Raw genomic sequence first — 23517 nt, 5'->3', positions numbered from 1 at the left:
CAAGATCAGAGTATATGAAAAGCTCCTAAAGAATCAATAAGAAAACGATGGCAGAGCGGAAAAAGATTAGAGCTGTAACCTAGCATCCCACGGACAAGGAGACGGTGTTGCCAATAGACATTCAATCTCACTACGAATCAGGGAAATGCAAACGGAAAACCTCCACAGTACGCCAATCTACACCCACCAGGTTGGCACCTGCATCAAAGTCTGACAGCACCAAGTGTTGTCAGGGTTGTGGGACAATGCAAGCTCTGTACACTGCTTTGGGAGTGTTAATTCATGCAACCAGTCTAGAGAGAAACTTGGCATTGTCTGGTCGAGTTCAGGTGTGCGTATCTTCCAACCCAGCATTTCTATTCTGTTTGCCTCACCTAGAAACTCTTACACACGTGCATCAGGGGGTGCAATAAATATTAATGGCAGCAGCCCTATGTCCACCAAGAGAAGAATGGAGCCGTGACCTGTGGCTGGTTTGTACAGTGGAGTGCACTACGGGAGTGAAAATGCACGCATGACAGCTCTACTCAACCGTATGAGTGAGTCTCATAAACAAAATGCAGATCAAAAACATGCGTGCTGTAGGAAAATGCAGACAGTTCAATTTCATTTCTCCAAAGTTCAAAGGCATGCGAAACTAGGCAATACGTTTCTTAGGACTGCATCCATCTGTGAGAAAACTACAAAGAAAGGGGCAAAGAAGTGATAAATGCAAAACTCAGGGTACTTATTGCCTCCAGATGAGAGGAAGAGGCAGATCAAGGAGAGACATGGGGAAGCTTCAGGAGTTAATAATGTTGGCTCTCCTCAGTTGGATGCTGGGTATATGCATTTATTATTATTATTTAATTTATATGTTTACACGGCTCAGTTCAGTTCAGTCGCTACGTCCAACTCTTTGCAACACCATGGACTGCAGCATGCCAGGCCTCCCTGTCCAACACCAACTCCCAGAGTTTACTCAAACTCATGTCCACCGAGTCAGTGATACCATCCAACCATCTCATCCTCTGTTGTCCCCTTCTCCTCCTGCCTTCAATCTTTCCCAGCATCAGGGTCTTTGCTAATGAGTCAGTTCTTCGCATGAGGTGGCCAAAGTATTGGAGTTTCAGCTTCAGCATCAGTCCTTCCAATGAATATTCAGGACTGATTTCCTTTAGGATGAACTGGTTGGATCTCCTTGCAGTCCAAGGGGCTCTCAGTCTTCTCCAACACCACAGTTCAAAAGCATCCATTCTTTGGTGCTGAGCTTTCTTTACAGTCCAACTCTCACATCCATACATGACCACTGGAAAAACCATAATTTTGACTAGACGGACCTTTGTTGGCAAAGTAATGTCTCTGTTTTTTAATATGCTGTCTAGGTTGGTCATAACTTTTCTTCCAAGAAGCAAACGTCTTTTCATTTCAAGCCTACAGTCACCATCTGCAATGATTTTGGAGCCCAAAACCAAAGTTTCTCACTGTTTCCACTGTTTCCCCATCTATTTCCCATGAAGTGATGGGACCAGATGCCATGACCTTAGTTTTCTGAATGTTGAGCTTTAAGCCAAATTTTTCACTCTCCTCTTTCACTTTCATCAAGAGGCTTTTTAGTTCCTCTTCACTTTCTGCCCTAAGGGTGGTGTCATCTGCATATCTGAGGTTATTGATATTTCTCCCGACAATCTTGATTCCAGCTTGTGCTTCATCCAGCCCACCGTTTCTCATGATATACTCTGCATATGTTAAATAAGCAGGGTGACAATATACAGCCTTGATGTACTCCTTTCCCTATTTGGAACCAGTCTGTTGTTCCATGTCCAGTTCTAACTGTTGCTTCTTGACCTGCATACAGATTTCTCAGGAAGCAGGTCAGGTGGTCTTGTTTTCCCATCTGTTGAAGAATCTTCCACAGTTTGCTGTGATCCACACAGTCAAAGGCTTTGGCATAGTCAATAAAGCAGAAGTAGATGTTTCTCTGGAACTCTCTTGCTTTTTCAGTGATCCAACAGATGTTGGCAATTTGATCTCTGGTTCCTCTGCCTTTTCTAAAACCAGCTTGAACATCTGGAAGTTCATGGTTCACATATTGCTGAAGCCTGGTTTGGAGAATTTTGAGCATTACTTTACTAGAGTGTGAGATAAGTGCAATTGTGCGGTAGTTTGAGCATTCTTTGGCATTGCCTTTCTTTGGGATTGGAATGAAAACTGACCTTTTCCAGTCCTGTGGCCACTGCTGAGTTTTCCAAATTGGTTGGTATATTGAGTGCAGGACTTTCACAGGATCATCTTGTAGGATTTGAAATAGCTCCACTGGAATTCCATCACCTCCACTAGCTTTGTTCATAGTGATGCTTCCTAAGGCCCACTTGACTTCTCATTCCAATATGTCTGGCTCTAGATGAATGACCACACCATCGTGATTATCTGGGTCATGAAGATCTTTTTTGTATAGTTATTCTGTGTATTCTTGCCAACTCTTCTTAATATCTTCTGCTTCTGTTAGGTTCATACCATTTCTGTCCTTTATCGAGCCCCTTTGCATAAAATGTTCCCTTGATAATTCTAATTTTCTTGAAGAGATCTCTAGTCTTTCCCATTCTATTGTTTTCCTCCATTTCTTTGCATTGATCATTGAGGAAGGCTGTCTTATCTCTCCTTACTATTCTTTGGAACTCTGCATTCAAATGGGTATATCTTTCATTTTCCCCTTTGCCTTTAGCGTCTCTTCTTTTCTCAGCTATTTATAAGGTCTCCTCAAACAACAATTTTGCTCTTTTGAATTTCTTTTTCTTGAGGATACTCTTGATCACAGCCTCCTGTGCAATGTCACGAAGTTCCATCCAGTTCTTCAGGTACCCTATCAGATCTAATCCCTTGAATCTATCTGTCACTTCTACTGTATAAGCGTAAGGGATTTGATTTACATGGCTGGATGTCCTTAATTTAAAAAAGGAAACGCAGGGTATTCCCTGGCAGCCCATCAGTCAGGGCCCCTGGCTTCTCCTGCAGGGGACATGGGTTCGATCCCTGGTCAGGCAGCTAAGATGCTGCATGCCAAAATAAAACTGTGAAAAAATAAAGCAGGAAATGCAGCTACCACGTGCAGGCACCCATACCTCTGGTAACCGTGAGGATGGCGTGGAATCCCGAGAGGGAGACTGGAGAGGAGGGACCGGCCACGAGGCTGTGCCTCTCTGGGGGCTTGTGAGTCTCAAACAAAATCATGAGTGTTAAAATGCAGAAGAACGATGCCTAGCCCGTGATAATAAGGTCTATAGAAGTGTTCACTCCTATTGCAGTGATGAGGGTTTGGTGGGAGACGATGGTCATGGGAACAGGAGGAAAGGAATGTGAGAGATCTGTGCAGCTGAGGGTGATTGAATCGGGGCGGGGGCGAGAGAGTCAATAATGACAGTATCATTTCATTGTATGTATTTCATGGCAGTGAAAGCTCTGAGTCCTAACCACCGAACTGCCACGGAATTCCCTTGTATTTCTTAGCACACTTAGTATTTGCGGAAAACCAAGCAGGGAGCAATAGGGAAGCAGCGGAGGGGGCTTGCAGACCGGGTGGTTGTTGGGCATGCCGTGACTGGGTCACGTGGATGAGTCCCTCTGTCTTGGCGGCCCTGGGCCTTCACTGCTGTGCGTGGACTTTCTCTCGTTACGGTGAGCCGGGGCTACTCTCTGGTGGCAGGGCGTGAGCTTCTCACTCTAGCGGCCCTTCCTGCAGCAGAGCGTGGACTCCAGGGTGTGTGTGCACCAGCAGCTGTGGTGCTCAGGCTTAGTTGATCCACAGCATGTGAAGTCTTCCTGATCCAGTGATTGGACCAGTGTCCCCTGCGTCGGCAGGTGGATTCTCAACTACTGGACCGCCAGGGAGGTCCGATGGGTATGTGTGTGTGCACTGCCCTGAGAAAGCTGGACTGGAAAAGTTGTCTAAAGGAGGGGAAATCAAGGATTTGCTGGAGGCACCTTCCCCAAGCCTGTCCTTGGAACCAGGGGCAGATGCCAGAGCTCATGGTCAGGCTGCTGCAGCCCTCAGGAAAATTCAGAGTCTAAGCAGTCCCCTTTGGGGCTCGCTGCAGAACCCTCCCTCCCTCCCTGCCCTCCAAAATGCCAAGCCTCTTATCTGGGGAGGTACACACATCTTTTGGGGCTTTGCAGGTCACTCGGCGGTAGAGAATCCACCTGCCAACGCAGGAGTTGAGGGTCCAGTCCCTGGTCTGGGAAGGAAACGACAACCCAGTCCAGTATGCTTGCCTAGAGAATTTCACGGACGGAGGAGCCTGGCGGGTACAGTCCATGTGGTTGCAGAGTTGGACACGGCTTAGTGACTAAACACCACCCTTGGAAGTAAAGCACATTCATGCCAGAACCCTGTCTCTGTGGGCCTCAGGGGAATCTGACTCCTGACCTGGGCTCTCCGAGGACAGGGTCTTTGAAGATGCTCCCAGGGGCCTTGGCCCTCCCAGCCACACGTCGAAGCTAACCTTGACGCGAGCTGCACGGTCCGTCCCTTCCCCCGCCCACCCCCACTCAGACAGCATTCCCTCCCTCTTACCCTCCCAAAGGAAGAGAAGAAATGATCATCAAAGGCTAGTGGCCGCTGGAGAGGCAATACCAAGGGCCGCTCCACGCTCGGGAGGGAACGCTGCCTCTCTTCCTCGTGGTCTACACGGTCAGAGAAACTTCTCCAGTAACCAATTACAGATGTGATGCCTGAAAGCATAGTCTTATGGTTTGTCTTCTTGTTACTGGAACCGTGGATCAGTTCCGGAAGGGACCTCAAAATGTCATCTGGGCAGCTGTGCCTCTGAAGACCAACCTGGACCAGACACATCTCCTCTGTCTCTGAAGGTGCCTATGAGGGAAATGCCGCTGATGTGCAGTGGATAAGAAGCTGCTCTTGAAAAGCCTTGAGGCAAAGGGGACCTGTCAGGAACATCCTGCCTTGGGCAGCCTGCAGTGGGTTCCCATTTATGGAAGGCGACTGGGCACTGCGAATCAAAGGCTTTAAAATAGCTTCATCCCACATAGTTTCCGAATAAAATGATCCTAAATAAACAACTGGACAGCTGAATTAAGATGCACTTACAAGGTTGTAGATAACAAAGAAAGAATATAAATGAGCTATGTGAGGATTTAAATGCATGGCGGTAAATGCAAGCAGCACAGACTATTAAATACACCCATTAAGAAAAACTTGGCTTGACAGAGAAAGACAAATATCATATGATATCATTTACATATAGAATCTTAAAAAAGCGATAAAAATAAATTTTTACACAAAACAGAGACAGACCCACAGATATTGAAAAGCAACTCATGGGGGAAAAGCAAGTCAAAGGGGAAAAGAGGGGGAGGGATAAATCAGGAGTTTGAGATGAACATAGACACACTACTGAACATAAACTAGATAACCAGCAAGGATCTACTGTACAGAACAGGAAACAATAGTCAATATTGTGTAATAACCTATAAGGGAAAAGAATCTAAGTAAAGGATATATGTACGTATACTAAATCACTTACCACCTGAAACTCACACAATATTGTCAATCAGCTATACTTTGGTATTAATTAATGAAAATAAAAATAAGTAAAAAGTGAAAAAAAACCCTTGGCTTGAGAGAGTATTTATGACATAGAGACACACTCAAAACATAGCATTAAAAAGCAGGTCATAAAACAGAATGTTTAATGGTCCATTTTTTATTTTTGAAGCATAGGAAAATACAGAAAAGATGAGAAGCATGTGTAGAAAGATCTCAATAACGGCTTCTTTGGGAGGTAATATAGGTATTTTACCCTTCATTTGCATAGCTGTACTTTCAGAGGCTTTGCAATGAATACAGATTAGTTTTAACTTTTTAGTTATACCAGTAATGCACAAATATGGAATTCGGGGTGACATCTTCAAATGAAACATGTAAGGTCAGCAGGTCTCTAACCACCACCCGCCCCAGAGCCCATCCTGTTCCGTTAGTGACCACGTGAGGAGTTCACGATCCTGCCTTTGAATCTTTTTCCTATGCATTTTGCACAGGTGTATGTGCATTTAACACATTTAGAAATAGGCAGCATTCTTTCAGGATTTTGCTTTCCCATATTAGATGTTATAATGTATGTACTGTACTGACGCGTAACTTGTTTGCTTTTTCACTTACCCACAGACCTAGGAGGTCTTTCCGTGTTGGTATAAGGAGATCCGCGTAGTTATTTTAGCTGCTGCGTAGTGTCTCCATGGTGGATCGCAGTTTGTCTGCCCATCCACAACTGATGGATATGTGGGTTGTTTACAGTCTCTGACATACAAACACTGATGCCTTGAAATCCTCACCCAAGCTGACATACGTGCAGGTACATACTCACTTCTCTAGAGATTTCTTTTTTTTTTTTAATTTATTTTAATTGGAGGCTAATTACTTTACAATATTGCAGTGGTTTTTGCCGTACATTCACATGACTCAGCCGTGGGTGTACATGTGTTCCCCATCCTGAACCCCCTCCCACCTCCCTCTAGAGGAGCTTTCTAAGGAACCAAAGCTATAGTCATGCACATTTTAAATTTAAATGGGTAACCCCAAAGTACATTCCAAGAAAAAGATTTGCCTGTGGATTTTCCCACTAATGGTATTTAAGATACCTACTCCTTGCCAATACATGACCTCATCAGCAATCTTTTAAATTTTTTGTAAGAAAATAGGATTATTAAAGGTCATCCTGTTTGACCTCCACCATCTGACACTTGACTGGATCTTTACTGTCCTCCAAGCGTCCAGCAGCCTTTCTCCCTCACAGTTCTGCACTCAGTGCCCTGGGTGGCTGGGGTCACGTACCTGAAGGCTGGGCAAGGAGTGCGAGTGGGCTGTAGAGCAGAGGGGAGGTCCCAGAAATGCAGGAATCATTTCCCATCACCAAGCACCACACACGGACTATTGGTCTACCTCCACAATAAACGTCAGCTCTGCCTGCCTCTTCCGACTTTGTCACCACCATTCGAGACCCAGGCATCCTCATCCATCACATAAACCCTGAAACTGTCTGCCATTGGCCCCCTCTTCCACTCTTGCCCTTATAATCCTGTTCGTTTCCCACCCAACAGCCAGATGAAGCTTTCCTGAAATGTAATTCAGATCCTGTCACTCCCAAGCTCAAAGGCTTCCAATCGCTTCCTGCTAAACTGGGAATTATACCCCAGCCCTTTTCCAGGGCTGCAGAACCCAGCACCCTCTGCCCTTCCCACCTCCACTGACTTCTTCTCTGCTCCCCACCTTTGCTCATTACCGACCAGACACCCGGGTTGCCCTTCTACTCCACAAAAACCCCCCAACTTCCCCCAGGGACTCCAGGGTCCCTGTCCACCTTGCTCCCTCTATCAGGGACACTCTTCCCATGCTGACGCCCTCTCACCTTTCAGATCTCAGCTTAAATGCCATACAGTCTAAAATGGGTCTTCCCCAGGTTGTTCTAATTTTCCACGTTTTGCTTTCATGGCACCCATCACAACCAAAATGCAAAAGCTTATCTGTGTGCTTGCTTCCGATACTTCAGGTCCATCTCCCCATGAGACTGGGAGTCTGTGGGGGTGGAGTCTTGTCCACCATTTCTTTCCCGTATCTCAGTACCTAACGCAGCGCCCGGCACATACGATCAATAGACGGCTTGATGAGGAGCGAGTGCACGGATGGAAGGACGCACAAGAAAGGGGGAGGGGAGGCACCCTAGGAGCTGGGGAGGAAAGGTCGGGGAGTCAGGAGGTGCTCAAGGGAACCCTTGATCAGGAAGGAGCCCAGGAGGTGAAGGAGGCCTGGAGGTGGCTAAGAGGATGAGCATCCAATGGAACCTTCTGGCTGTCTGCTCTTCTGGGATGCGGTTCCCTCTGTGACCCCAAATCTCAGCAAAAGCCTGTGCTGCTCAGATGCGTGGCACCTTGGGAAGAAGTTAAAGGAAGACAAGTTGCTCCTGAGTCCAGGTGGGGCTAGAGAGACAAGGACAGCGGCAGGAGGCGAGTTAGAGACACACACCCCTGGAAACCCTTAGTGATTCAGTCCAGGTGGGGACACCATGGGTCCCCATGGTGGGGACTCACTGAAGGGAAGGGTGACCCCCACGCGGCTAGAGGAATTTGGTGATTCCATTACTCTACCAGGTTCCCCATTTCCTTCAGAGGAAAAGAATATTAAGGAAAAAAACAGGAAGGACGCCAAGAATGAAGTGGCTTATTCCTCTTAGAGGTGGGTGTTCAGGGGAAGTGAGCCCGAGCCTTGGCCTCAGCTGAGTTCTGGGTTCCAGTGCCAGACCCTCCTCTGCGTCTATAACATGGGCAGGACAGTCACTGCCTTCATCCAGGTGTCGACAGATGACACGAGATAACAGACCTCAAATCTTGGCTCTGATTGATGCACTTTTGACTTCATTCACAGCAGGTGAGGGGAAGGGAAGGCACAAGCCCAATGCCAAGAGCAGGGACCCTGTGAGTGTGAAGCCGGGTGACTGCACAGGTCATGAGGCCCGGCAGCCAACCCTCCCCCCGTGAAAACTCACTTCTGGGTTAATGCTCTGCTTTAATCTTGACAGCTTGAAATCCGTCATTTTTGAACAGGGACCCTGCACTTTCATTGTGCACTGGGCTCTGCAAATTAAATTATGTAGCGTGTGAGTGTGTGTGCGCGTGTATGAGAGAGAGAGGAAGTGAGAGACAGAGAGAGAAGGATGCTGCTGTGAGTGATCAGCAGAGAGATGAAGTGATGTTCTCATCAATGAAGCGATGCTAATTGACGGTAACACCCACCTTATGGGACCGGGCCAACACCACACACCAGCAAGCTGAGACATCACCTAACAATAGCCCCCTCAGTCCTAATCGTTAACAACCAAAACAACCCCTCCTAGATTTTGGGCTGGTACCCAAACACCCCCACACCCGCAGGCTGAGGCCCAACACCCAGTGGTGCCAGGTGTGGGCTCCCTGAGAATTTTCCCAAGGACTCAACCAGCACTGGAGGCTGTTTGCTGGTGTTTCTGAACAAGAGGCACGCAATATGCTCGCTCCCACAAGTGCTGACTGAACTATCCTGTGGGCAGCCTAAATGATGAGTTTACCACTGGACGAGATGGTGAGCTCCCTGAGGGCAGGAGCTGGGCCAGCACCGTCTTGGTGTAAACACATGCTAGCTAGCATCATGTATGTCTTTCCGCAGACACTCATCCTCTGAGAGTGTGGCCGCAGACGAGATGAACATAAGAAAAAGGAATACACAGAAGTTTGCAGTCTGAGGACATCCCTGGTGCTCCTGAGGCTAAGACTCGCACTCCCAATGCAGGGGGCTTGGGGTGATCCCTGGTCAGGGAACTGGATCCCACATGCCACAGCTAAGAGTTGGCACGCCCCAGCTAAAGATCCTGTGAGTCGCAAGTAGGACCTGGCCCAGCCTAAATGAGTAAATAATTTTTTTTAATTAAGAAAAAAATATTACAGTCTGAGCAAGTATTTGGACTCTTACTAGCAGAGGCTGTGCCTTCTGCAGTGTGGGACTCACTGCTGAGAAGCGGGAACAAGGAAGGGCTTCTCTTTCTAAATCCACTTCTAAGTTGCTGCTTCAGTGTTCAACGCCTGCTCCAAACAAGGCATTTGGTGAAGAGGAGTGAGAGGCCCCCGACAGCGCCAGCAGACCTTGGCCCTGATCCCACTCAGCTCAGTGCCCTCGGCCAGACTACTCCCTCCCTGGACCTCACGTCCCCCTCCATCAGGTGAGCTTATTGGATTAGGGCTGCGTTGGCTGTCCCATATGGCAGCCACTCGCTTGAAATGCCACTAGTGAGACTGAGACACTGAATTTAAGATTTTATTTGTTTCTAATTAACATGAATTTTAACACTGATATACAATCAGTCATTGGAGAATTAGAATCATTTGGAACAAATGAATTTCAGGTTTTGGTTTTGACACAGAGGTTTTAGAATTTATTTTTGTTACCCCCTCCCCCCAAAAAAAACCTTAAACAAAAAAGTATGGGACTTTCTGAGTACAGGTGTTATCTTAAACAGCTGAGTTATAAATAATCTCTCTGGTCAGGTTCACAGCTAGAGTTGGGGCTGATGTCCCACCTTTATTGTAAATTTGATAAAAATCTAAACACAGATGAAATGTTTCTGAAGAAATTTTAGCATTGGAAGAGATGTAATAAGTGTAAAATACAGATTTTGAAGACTTAGTATGAAGAAAGAACGCAAAGTGTCTCATAACACTTTTTGCATTGATAATAGAATAGGATGAGCTAACTTTGGCCTCCTCATGCGAAGAGCTGACTCATTTGAAAAGACCCTGATGCTGGGAAAGATTGAAGGCAGGAGGAGAAGGGGACGACAGAGGATGAGATGGTTGGATGGCATCACCAACTCAATGGACATGAGTTTGGGTGAACTCCAGGAGTTGGTGATGGACAGGGAGGCCTGGCGTGCTGCGGTTCATGGGGTCGCAAAGAGTTGGACATGACTGAGCGACTGAACTGAATGAGTTAAGAAAAAGACATTATGAAAATTAATTTCACCTGTTTCTCAGTTCCATTTTTATTATGGGCACTAGAAAACTTGGGACGGGCATATGACCAGGCCTGGCCAACCAGAAAAGAGCACCCTCCCTTTGACCACAGTGATTGGCTCAGATATGACACATGACCACCCGTCAGCACCAGTGAGACGCCCGTTTGATTGCAAGCTTGACAGCGAGTCTGGCCTCCTCCCTGGAATTGAGGGGGGCGTAAGATGGAAGCCTGGGCCTGAAGGCAGCCCTCCTGCCCCTCAGGAGAGACCAGCCTGCCTTACCAGGAAGGCAGCACAAAGAAAGGAGGACGGGAGAGTGGCCAAGTCCTGCATCGCAAGCCAGGATCTCTCCCTGGGAAAAAACTATTCCTTTTTGCTTAAAGCAGTTTGAATCGTAATTCTGACCCCGGAATCATGAACACCACCTAGACAATTGATGGTTCCCCTTAACTAAGGCTCAAGTGACTGTCTCCTAAAACTGCTGGGCTAGGGACTCCCCGGGTGGCCCCTGGTTGGGAGTCTGCCTGCCAGAGAAGGGTACATGGGTTCAGTAGGGGAGGATTCCACTTGCTGCGGGCCTACTGAACCCTTGCACCGCAACTCCCGAACCCAGGCTCTAGAGCCTGCCGGCCCCAACTGCCGAGACCCAGCCTCCCGGAGCCAGTGCTCCACGACAAGGGACCCACCGCAATGAGAGGCCCACACACCGCAGCTAGAGTAGCCCCTGCATAAGAAGACCCTATGCAGCCTAAAATGAAATAAAATAAATGCATAATAAAGTTTTTTAAAAATAAATAAAACCATGGGATGCTGTCCTCAGTTCAGTTCAGTTCAGTCTCTCAGTCGTGTCCAACTCTTTGTGACTCCATGGACTGCAGCACGCCAGGCTTCCCTGTTCATTACCAACTCCTGGAGCTTGCTCAAACTCATGTCCACCAAATCGGTGATGCCATCTAACCACCTCATCCTCTGTCGTCCCCTTCTCCTCCTGCCTTCAATCTTTCCCAACATCAGGGTCTTTTCAAACGAGTTAGCGCTTCACATCACGTATCCAAAGTATTGGAGTTTCAGCTTCAACATCACTCCTTCCATTGAACACTCAGGACTGATCTCTTTTAGGATGGACTGGTTGGATCTCCTTGCAGTCCAAGGGACTCTCAAGAGTCTTCTCCAACACCACAGTTCAAAAGCATCAGTTCTTCAGTGCTCAGCTTTCCTTGTAGTCCAACTCTCACATCCATACATGACTACTGGGAAAACCATAGCCTTGACTAGACAGACCTTTGTTGGCAAAGTAATGTCTCTGCTTTTTAATATGCTGTCTAAGTTGGTCATAACTTTCCTGCCAAGGAGCAAGCATCTTTTAATTTCATGGCTGCAGTCACCATCTGCAGTGATTTTGGAGCCCCCCAAAATAAAGTCTGCCACTGTTTCCACTGTTTCCCCATCTATTTGCCTTGAAGTGTTGGGACCGGATGACAAGATCTTAGTTTTCTGAATGTCGAGCTTTAAGCCAGCTTTGTCACTCTCCTCTTTCACTCTCGTCAAGAGGCTCTGTAGTTGAGGCTGTCCTCAACCCTCTCCCAAACCTGCCTTCTCATATGTGCAGCCTCTTCTCTCCTGGCCACTCTCACCCTCCCGTCAGCTGGAATAACCTGTAGTGACACGAACCAGTCTCACTTGCCTCCCTGCATTTTCACATCCCTGCATTTCCCACTGCTTGGGAGATCTCCTCTCTCTCAGTCTCCACCCCTACTCTACCCCCTGCCTCCTAGGCTCTGGCAAACGCCTCATCTTTCAAGCCTCAGCTGCTCTTATCAAGGTCACCAATGACCTCTGTGTCGCCAAGCCCAGTGGTCACTTCTGTGTCTACCTCTTAGGCAGCTTTGACCACATTCCACACACCTGTTCCCATCTCCTTGAAACTTTTCTCTTGGCTTCTGTGATACCGTATTCTCCTCCTCCTATGTCCTTCTCCACGCTGGCCATGCCTTCTGGCCACGCCTTCTCCATCTCTTCATTCATTCCTTTATTCTTTCATGCGCTCCTCCAACAAATATTTACTCGGAGCCTACTGCTTGCTGAGCCCTATGCTAGATACTAGGCAGTCACAGAACAAAGCCCTGCCACGTGGAGTTTATATTCTAGGACAGCTCTCCTTTAGTGATTCTCCACTTCTGCTCAACCTCCAAATATTGGCCGTGTGTGTGTGTATTAGTTGCTCAGTCGTGTCCGATTCTTTGTGACCCTTAGACTATAGCCTGCCACCAGGCTCCTTGTCCATGGGATTTCCCAGGCAAGAATACTGGAGTAGGTTGCCATTTCCTTCTTCAGGGGATTTTCCCGACCCAGGGATCGAACCCCGGTTTCCTGCATTGCAGGCAGATTCTTTACCATCTAAGCCACCATGGATATCTTGTCATTTCCAGCTTATCCAGTCTTGTGGCTTTAAATTCCATCAATGTGTTGCTGACTCCCAAATATTTATCCCTAGCCCTGGCTATTTGCCCTGAACTCCAGACTAATAAATCCAACTACCTACTTGATTTACACTTAGATATCTACAGATTGCCTCAAGATTAATGTGTTGAAAACAGAAATGTTTATTCCCCAGCTCTCAGCCTGAACCTGTTTCTCCACCACAGTCAATGGCACCATCACCTACCCAGTTGCTAAAGAAGCCTAGGAGTCATTCTGATTCCTATCTTTTCTTCTCATCCTGCACCCCATCTACCTATACCTCCAGAATGTACTCTGGAACTGCCCACTTTTCTCCATTTCCTCTCCTACTCCAGGTCACCCTCTGCCATCCCTGGACCAGTATTGTGACGACCTCTTCACTGGTTTTCCTGTATCCACTCATACCCATCACCCTCATCTCCCCTTCTTCACCCCGTAGCCGGAGCAATCTTTTAAAAATGTAAATCAGATCACATCACTCCTCTTAAAACCTTCCATCAAGCAGCATGGGAGAAGACACTTGCAACATTTATGAAAGACAGTGGATTAGTAACTTGAATATATAAACAAATAAATTTTTAAAAAAGAGAGCCTTGTCAAAAAATGGACAAGCGATATGAACAGCCAATTCACAAGAAACTCCAAGAGCGAATAAACACAAAATTACATGTTTAACCTCACTAGCGATCCCAGAAACACAAATTAAAGCGAGTTACCATTTTATACCCGAAACACTGTCAAAATTTTAAAAGGCTGACAATATCAACAGTTGGCAAGGATATAAAGAAGTGGGAACTTTCAAATGCTGTTTATGGGAATATAAATTAGGATGCCAACTTTAAACAGCCATCTGGCAACTTCTTGTAATGTCGGAAATGCACAAACCCATTAATTCCCCCATTTCAGAATCATTTGAAATAGTAAAAAACAGGATGAAACCTAAATGTCTATCAATATGAGAATGAATAAATAAAATACGACATTCATGTGCCCAAATAATTCCATATAGCACTGAAAACAAATTAACTAAGTTCACTCAACATCTCTCAGGCATTTTTGGATGAAAAAAGGCAGCCATAAAATTTGCTCAGTCGCTCAGTCGAGTCCAACTCTTTTCGACCCCATGGACTAACCCACCAGACTCCTCCATCCATGGGATTCTCCAGGCAAAAATACTGTAGTGGGTTGTCATTTCCTTAGCCAGGGGATCTTCCTGACCCAGGGACTGAACCCGCATCTCCTGCATTGGCGGGTGGATTCTTTACCACTGAGCTGTCTGAGAAAGCATACAAAGACTGCATGCTTCCATTTACAAAGATTTAAAATTTTAAACTTCAAAAGAAAAATGGTTTCCCATTCCCCTAACAGTAAAATTCTAATTCCTACCCAGGACCACAAGACCTTTGTCATCTGTCTCTCGCCCGTCTCTCGAATTCCATCTCATCCCACTTGCTTAGCTCCAGCATGGACAAGGGATACGTCCAAAAAGAATGCTGTTTCCAAGCATTCTTCAAGCACTGCATTTTTGTGCCCATCTTAGGACCCGTCCATAAACTGTTCCCTCTCGCTGGCACCCCCCCTAAAGCAGGCTCCCCATCACCTCCAGACATTGTGTTTACCTATTGGTTTATACCTTTGTCTGTCCCTACCAGACCGTGATCTCCAAAAGAGTAAGAACCTTGCTTCTGTTGTTCATCGGTATATCACGAGTGGATGGCATTTTGTAGGTGTTCAATAAATGCTTGTTGAAGGAGTCATTGTGAATTCCTTCAGGAAGTCTTTCCTACATTCCTAGACCAAGAAACATTCCTTCGCTTTGCCCTTCGACAGCTTCCTGCTTGGCCCGCTCAGCTCTTTCCCATTATGACTCAGCATCTCTTGATCTGGGTTCTAGACTGGGTGTCAGGGGAACCTGTGACATCCTACAGTCTAGATCAAATTTCATATGCATGTGCTTATTACATCTTCTGGGAGAATATCCTTTAAAGGGTCTCTGCCACAAACACACAAGAAAGTTTCACCACACTAGTGTCTCACTTGCATTGTCGTTTGACCACGCCCTGCTTGAGGGCAAGTCAACCACTGTTTTCACAAACGCCAGAGAAGGGCCTGAAGTGTAATAGATGAATTTCAGTGAAACCTTGAGTGAATGAATAAAGGAATAAATGCACGTTTTCGGGGTCTGGGTGGTTGTTGTTCAGCAGCTAAGTTGTGTCCTAGTCTCTGCAACCCCACGGACTGCAGCACGCCAAACTCCTCTGTCCTCCACCATCTCCCAGAGTTCGCTCAAGTTCAGGTATGTTGAGTTGGTGATGTTATCTGACCATCTCATCCTCTGACACTCCCTTCTTCTTTTGCTTTCAGTCTTTCCCAGCATCACGGTCTTTTCCAAAAAGTCGGCTCTTCGCATCAGATGGTCAAAGTATTGAAGTTTCAGCTTCAGCATCAGTCCTTCCAATGACTATTCAGGGTTGATTTCCTTTAGGATTGCTGTCCAAGGGACTCTCAAGAGCGTTCTTCAGCATCACAATTTGAAAGCATCAGTTCTTCAGTGCTCAGCCTTCTTTACAGTCCGACTCTCACGTTTGTACATGACTGCTGGAAAAATGTTAGCTTTGACTATATGGATTTTTGTCTTCAGAATGATGTCTCTGCTTTTTAGTATGCTGTCTAGGTTTGTCACAGCTTTCCTTGCAAGGAGCAAGTGTCTTTTAATTTTATGGCTGCGGTTGCTATCCACAGTGATGGCGGAGCCCAGGAAAGAAAATTTCTCACTGCTTCCACACTTTCTGCTTCTATTTGCCATGAAGTGATGGGACTGGGTGCCAGGATCTCGGGTTTTTTAAGACTGAGTTCTAAGCCAACTGTTTCACTCTTCTCTTTCATCTTCATCAGGAGGCTCTTTAGTTCCTCTTCACTTCCTGCCATTACAGCAAATCTCAGGGTGTTGATAGGTACCAGGTCCATATCCACTCCCAGGCCCTTTGGGAGGCTGGACCTTGGTTCTGGGACAGAGAGGAGACAGAAGGCCGGCCCCAGAGCGGGGCAGGTGAGGCTCTCAGGACAGCATCCTGGCCCGGCCTCTCCTCTTGCTCACCTGGGCCCAGCCTCCCTGGTCCGCTACAGGCTCTTCCATCCGTGACCCGGAGCTGGCTGCACCCTCCTTCTTTCTCCTCCTCACCCCGCAAGATGAACCAGCTTTGGTACCAGGGGTGTTGCAGCCAAGACCAGGGCAATCGCCAAGCTCAGGCAGCCCCATGGAAACCCCACAACAAGGCACCAAAACAGAGGCCAACCCTGTCCCAGAAAGCTCCAGGGGCGAGGAGGGGTGCCTCTCCACCAATGACTTAGGAATCCAGACATTCCGGTGGGGCCAACTGGGCAAGGGGTGCGGGATGCTCGCCTCCTTCCATATAAAGAGATCCCAAGCTCCAACATGCGTGCTGCCCACTCGGTGGCCAGGGTCTTTCCCCAAGGCCATCTTGCACACCCCCGAGGTACACGTGTTTCCCTGAGATGTTCATGAATGAAGTCCAGGCAGGCTGAGTCCTCAGGTTATTAGCAGGAATATTTAATAATGCTGTTGGCTCCATTGACTGAGGTCAACCGTGTACCAGGCCTTGGGCGACGTGACCTACGTTTTGAAAAATTTAATCCTCACTATGTCTGTGTCAGCCCCATTTGACAGAAGAGGAAACTGAGGCAGAAAAGGCCAAGTGGTTGGCCCAAGGCCCCTTGGCCAACGAGTGGCTAAGGCGAGATTCAAATAGGTCGCATGAGTCCCGTGACCTTCAGCTAAACCCTAGAGCTGCCGTCTATAAAGCTGGTCACTTGGGGCTACACCTGATTACACTCAGGCCTCCCAGCAACCCTGGCCAGGGGAATCACCATCACTTCCCTTATTTTATTCTATGTTTAAAATTAATTTTTATTTTATTTTGGAGTATAATTGATTTTGGCTTTCCTGGTGGCTCAGTGGTAGAGAACCTGCCTGCAATGCAGGAGACACGGGTTCAACCCCTGGGTCAGGAAGATCCCCTGGAGACAGAAATGGCAACCCCCTCCAGTATCCTTGCCTGGGAAATCCTGTGGACAGAGGAGCCTGGCGGGCTGCAGTGCATGGGGCCACAGCAGAGCTGGCACGACTGAGCGGCTAAACACCGCACTGGCTGATTTATGATGCTGCGCTGGTTTCTGGTGTTCCGCCAAGCGATTCAGTTACCTATACAGACATCCATTCCTTTCAGATTCTTTTCCCACGTAGGTTGTTATAGAGTGTTGAGTACGGTAGGTCCGTGTTGATGGTGGATTTTATATACAGAAGTGTACCTATTAATGCCAAACTCCTAACTTATCCCTTCCCCCAACATTTCCCTTTTGGTAACCGTACGTTTGGCTTCAAACTCTGTGAGTCTGTTTCTGTTTTGTAAATAAGTGCATCCATATCATTTTCTTTAGATTCTGCACATAGAAGTGACATCATATGGCATTTGTCTCTGTCTGGCTCGCTTCACTCGGTACGATAATCTCTAGGCCCACTCCTGTTGCTGCAAATGGCTTTATTATTTCATTTTTGCACTCTCATCCGAGGTTTAGTCAACACAGTCCTTTCACTCTCCACAACAGGGTACAAACACAACATTAGCTAAAGTGCCACAAAGTTACAAAACTCTAAAAGAGAAAATTTGTAGTCCTGACTATGATGAAAGTCAAAAAAGCAATGTACATGTTGTCAAGGGAACCAGCAAGACCGCCATGAGTATCAGCCAAACAGAGGGTTCTGGGAGGACGCTGCAGAGCTGGCCTTCACCCTCCTCATCAGTTTCAGAGAGAGGGAGACATGGGGTGTGTGTGTGTGTAACCCCTCATAATAACATGCAAAAAGAGAACCATTTTTAGCAACTAACAGTGATTATTTGGCCCTAGAGGTCAAAAGAGGACTCGAGCAAGAACGGCAGCTGCGCAAAAGTGCATGCACCCTCTCCTGCCGGACCCTGGGGGCCAACAAGCAAGGGCATGAGCAGGCCCCAGGTCGTCAGTGGAATGGAAAAACATGCTTTCAGGCTTATCCCTGCTGGCTTTGCCACTGACTTGCCTCTCAGGAAATGGAAACGTGTGAGCTTGCCAGCCAGAAAATTTAAGAGCACCTTTGGAAGTAAATCCCGCAGCGGCAGTGCCCGACCCGGGCCTCGGTTTGTCCTGCCTCCGTCCACGTGCGTGTGTGTCGTGCTCCCTCCGGGAGAGGCCGGCACACAGGACGGTCTCCGCAGAGGCTGGAGAGCCCTGGAGAGCTAACCCTGCTGTCTGCACAGCCATGTGCTTAGTCGCTCAGCCGTGTCTGACTCTTTGCGACGCCGTGGACTGTAGCCCGCCAGGCTCCTCTGTCCATGGGATTCTCCTGCCAAGAACACTGGAGTGGGTAGCCATGCCCTCCTCCAGGGGATCTTCCCCACCCAGGGATCGAACCCGAGTCTGCTGCACTGGTAGGTGGATTCTTTACCAGCTGAGCCACCAGGGCGCACAGCAATAACCGACACTTGGCCCCAGAGCCCTTGGCCCGCACATGCGCGTGGATTTCTCTCCACAGCCACCGTGAGGGCGGCGGCACACTCCCACTTTACAGGTTAGAGCTCGAAGCCCAGAGAGGGCACGTGAGGCGTCGCCCGGGGACAAGGAGCAGAGCAGGGGTCACCTCAGGCCCCACGGCCTTCTCCTCCAGCCTGCGCCCGTGTGTCAGGATCTGGCCTTAGAGCAACCATGGGTCAGGGATGAGATGAAGGCTTATCGAGGGTGTGTCCCCAGTCCACAGGCCGATGGTCAGGGAGCAGCATGTGGACCCCCCTTTAGAGGGAAGTGAAACGGAAACAGACATTCCCCCGGATGTGCTCAAAGGTCTCGGCCAGATAACCAGGCCCGGAGGACTTCTGAGAGCCGCACGGCAGCCCCAAATGGGCTCCGATGGGAAACCGGGCAGAGAACCAGGGGCCCCGCCCAGGGATGGCCAGACAGGCTCAAGCCAGGCTCAGGCGGCCCCAGGAACCAGCAGTGGGCCCCCGCCTGCCCTCCAGCTCACTCCTTCTGCTGGGACACAGGTGCGCCACCAGGGAAGCCGGATGCCAGGTAATGGGCTGGGAGGGCAGACCTCTCGCTGGTCTGGGCCCGGCGTGGGGGTGCCCGGCCCGGCCCTGCCAGGCCCTCACCAGACAGCCAAGCACAACGCCCCTCTCAGGCAGGCAGACAATCAGCCCTTTCAGTCCCAGGTGCGCTCCCTGCACCTCTGTTTCTTGCTAGCTCCTGTGAGTCAATCACTAGGAGTTAATGACTCTGGGAACAATGAGCGAGGAGCTGGTTTGAGTTCTTGAGCAGACAGAAAGCTGGGTCTGCTGATGGAGATCCATGCTGTGGATCGCCCAGGGTCACAGAGGCACAAAACAGAGGCACAGAATTGACGCCATGGAAGGGTAGGGCCAGAGCATCACAGATAGAGAGCTACAAGTTGCTCTGATCACAGAACCATCAAAAGCCAATGTCCCAGAACCATCAGTTATTGGAAGCCCAGAATGACCACCTTGGGGAACCAGAGACTTTCAGGACCTTCAACCCATCAGTTGTCAGAACCCAGCTCTTTATATAAAAAAATGATTTTATTTATTCACTTAGGGCTGTGCTGGGTCTTCACGGTTGCACAGGCTTCTTGTCTAGTTGTGGCAAGTGGTGGGGCTGGGGGAGAGGGCTCCTCTCTAGCCACAGTGCAGGGCTTTCCCGTTGCGAGGCTTCTCTTACTGCAGAGCACGTTCTCTGGGCACTAGGGCCGAAGGCTCAGTAGTTGCACAGGCTCTTGAGCACAGGCTCAGTAACTGTGGCACATGGGCTGAGTTGATCCATGGTGTCTGAGATCTTCCCAGTCCAGGGATTGAACCCGTGTCTCCTGCATTGTCAGGCGGACTCTACCATTGAGCCACCAGGGAAGACCCAGAACCCAGCTCTTCAGAGCAGGAAAAGGCCGTGCTGTCTGAAGCTTCGTTCTGCAGGTGGGGAAACTAAGTTCACTGATCATGGTCACAGATCTGGGGCTGGGACCCAGACCTCGCCACTTCCCGTCCCAGCTCCTTGCCCAGGGGAGGTGGGCAAGGGCAGCTCCTGGACCCTTGGCCTGGACTTGCCCCCTGGGGACCGGTCTGGCCTCGTTCTGGGACATCATCTGACACTATCAGGGCACCCACGGTCAAGCCCTTCTGTTGTGTCAAGATCCGAGGCTTTGTGATCTCCAGGGTCAGGATGATGCGTTTGGCAAGCCTGGGCAGGCTTGGACTCTCTTAACCAATCCCTCAGTCCCCTGCCTAATATGGGAGAATTGTGCACCCTCGTGATTTTGCCTGGGAGGATGCCCAGTGGTGATCACGCAGGGGAGAGAGCCGGTCCTCCTAGGTTTTCAGACTGGGGTGCCACTGCCTCGTCGGAGTCACCTCAGTTCACCGTCAAGCCATACAGGGTAATCCTGTCTCACTTCCCCATCACATGCTAGGCTCAGAGAAGTTTCTAAGATAATGAAGACTCTGTGCCCATCTTTGAGGCCCTCATAGTCCACTGAGACAGTCACATGTATTTTTGGTTATAAGTCAAGGCAGAATGTGATAGCAATAATCACAGAAGAGGCAGAAACTTAGAAAAGCTTTTTGAGAGAGGGGTAACATCTAACAGGAGCCTTTTAGAGAGCTTTTCCTTCCGTCAGTTCCTGACTTCCGCATCTGACTATGATGCGGTAACAAGAATTAGGCTTGCCTTGCCACCGAAACAGCTAGACAACCGACCAAAATATGTGAAACAACTGCTTTCAAGCAATGGAAAGCAAGTGTGGCAGAATGTGATCCATAAGAGAAGAGAGGTAAATATAGTGGGGGTTGGGGGAGAGGGCTGATTGTCCTGGTTTTCTGCCTGGAGTCATACTTCAGACCATGGTCCAAGGAGAGGGAATCCCAAGAAGAACATACCAGTCTTGCTGAACTGAGCATTTGGAGTTTGGTGTACAGAGACACAGCTAGAAGTTGTATGGCAAAGTTCCAGAAAGGAGGAAGCTGTGCAGCAAATGAGCTCCAGAAATCTGCATAGGAGCTTCTAGAGTTGCTGTTGAGTACTCGAGTAAAATTCCCCGTGACAGAGCAAAGACACACTGAAATTTGCAAGTGCAACAATTCCCAGAGCTCACACAGGTCAGAAAACATTTGAGTTGCGACCAGCCAGAGTGGTGAAAACTCAGTAAAAACCTCAAATATTCAGTGGAAACTTCGCAGAAGTCACGTGTTAGCTATGGGCTACACCATCCCTAGAGTAAAGGCTAGTCCAGACCAGCCATAGCAAGGTTTGAAAACAGGCTTCAAAGGGATAAAGATAGTGTGCAAGTAACCTAGCTGCGTGTTACAACAAAGCCCAACATTATTTAAAAGAAGACAACAAAATTGAGACATTCAACTATGTAGCAGCCATAATGTCCAGCATCCAGTCAGAAACTGATGGATATGTCCCAAAGCAGGAGACTGTGACCCACGGACAGAAGAAAAATCAACCCGTGAAAATGGGCACAGAAATGATAGAGATGATGGGACTAGATACAAAGATGCTAGAGAGTTATTATAATTACAAATATTTAAAATATATATATATAATCATAATAGATAGAGGAATGGAAGATATAAAAAAGAATCAAGTAGAACTTCTAAAATGAAAAATAGACTATGTAAAATGAGAATTTTATCCAATGAGATCAACACTGCAGAGGAAAAGATAATTGACCCAAATGTTCAATACAGCAATATAACCTACCTAAACTGAAGCCCAGGGAGAAAAATAGATGGGAAAAAATAAACAGAGCTTAATGATCTGTGATATGACATCAAATGGTCTAATACCCTTTAAGCAATGAAAAGGAAATAACTTCTTCACAAAAGGAAAACAAAAGCGGAGAGAATTTGTTACCAGCAGACCTGCACTACAAGAAATGGTAAAGGAAGCTCTTCAAGTGACAGGCAATTATTCTGGACGGAAACCTGAATTGAAATAAGGAGTAACAAACCGAGAGAAGATACACATGTGAATTCGCGTCCCTTGACTTCTTTGAAAGATAAACAAAAATAACAGTGTAGAGTGGTGTGTGAGATGTATGTAAAAGCAAAAGGTATGGCAACAGTAGCACCCGAGGGACACAATGGGAGTGGAAATTTACTGTTAAAGGCAACGTCTTACTCTCTCTGCTTTGGTGGATTTGCATTGTATCAGCTCAGCTAAGCTGGAACTGTATTCCTAGAGTTTCTTTTCCTGTACAGTTCCAAGTCAGCACGGGTCACTAGAGACATTTTATACAACATCTGGTGGGTACAGTGAAGCAGCAACCACTTGCTTTTTTTTTTTTTTTTTGTCACTCTAAAAATTGGTGCGGGGACACCAGGTGCAGAGCGTAACTTGCTGTAACTTAACTGCTGGGTCACCTTGTCATCACGAGGCAGCAGCTGAGCCCGCAGCCCCTCCAGCTCCTGCTGGATCATCCTGCAGTTTCTCCGAGCCCTGGCCCAGGTGTGCTGAGACTGAGAAACCCCAGTCTCTCCTGTAGGTCATGCACATCATCAAAGATGGCCTCTTGCAAACGGTGAGAGAGGACGTGTGGGTGCTGCTTTGTTCCTGCTCCGCTACTCTTCCCCCACTTCAAATCCCTCTCCCGCTCCCAATTTCTTTCCCTTCACATCTAGTAATATACCAGCACTAGGCACAAAGAAACCAGCCTTTCAGAAACTGTTTAGCCAGCTCCCTATCGTTGCATAAGATCAAATTTCTATAATAAATCCCTTGCTAAGTATCGCTCCCAGTGGTTTTGTTTCTCTGTTTGAATGCTGACTAATGAATATGCAAAGTATTCAAGTGTTGTGTGATTAGTTAAAGATGCACATAATTAACCCCAAAGCAGCCACTGAAAAAGAAATTCGGGATTTCCCTGGTGGCCTAGTGGTTAGGATTCCAGGCTTTCACTGCCCCGGCCCTGGTTCTCTCCCTAGTTGGGGAGCTGAGATCCCACAAGCTGTGCAGTGCAACCAAAACAAGGGAAAGACAGAATGAAAATAAAATGGATTATAAAAGATATATAACCAGGCAAGGGGAAGAAAATTAAGGAAGAAAAAAGAGATGGGAAAAATAGAAAGTGCATAGCAGAACAGTGGATTTAAACCCAATTATATTGACACTTACATTAAGTGTAAATTGTCTTAACTCAGACAAAGTAGGCCTTCAGAACAAGGGATTTTACCAGAGATTAATGAATGAGAAATGGATCAACTGATCAAGAGAATATATTACTCCTAAATATACACGTGCCTAATAACAGAGCTTCAAAAATACATGAAGCAAAAACCGAGAGAAGTAGACAAATCCCCAGTGAGAGCTGGACATTTCAATACTCTTATAATTGATAGAACAAGTAGACAGAAAGTCAGCAAGGATACAGAAGACTTGAACAGCACTGTCAAACAACTCGACCTAA

The 23517-nt window shown here is 47.6% G+C and overlaps 1 non-coding gene across 1 annotated transcript; it reads right to left on the bottom strand.

The window, feature by feature from the left end:
• Positions 1-4519: 4519 nt before the first annotated feature.
• LOC128044097 (small nucleolar RNA U3) lies at positions 4520-4723 on the bottom strand. Its single transcript, XR_008199068.1, has one exon. It is a non-coding gene; the product is annotated as a small nucleolar RNA U3 (small nucleolar RNA).
• Between the last annotated feature and the right edge of the window lie 18794 nt (positions 4724-23517).

This window comes from Budorcas taxicolor, chromosome 2 (assembly GCF_023091745.1).
Source record: "Budorcas taxicolor isolate Tak-1 chromosome 2, Takin1.1, whole genome shotgun sequence".
In the NCBI taxonomy this organism is placed as follows: domain Eukaryota; kingdom Metazoa; phylum Chordata; class Mammalia; order Artiodactyla; family Bovidae; genus Budorcas; species Budorcas taxicolor.
Note: the sequence above shows the minus strand (reverse complement) of the source record. Positions and strands in the feature narration are given on the sequence as shown.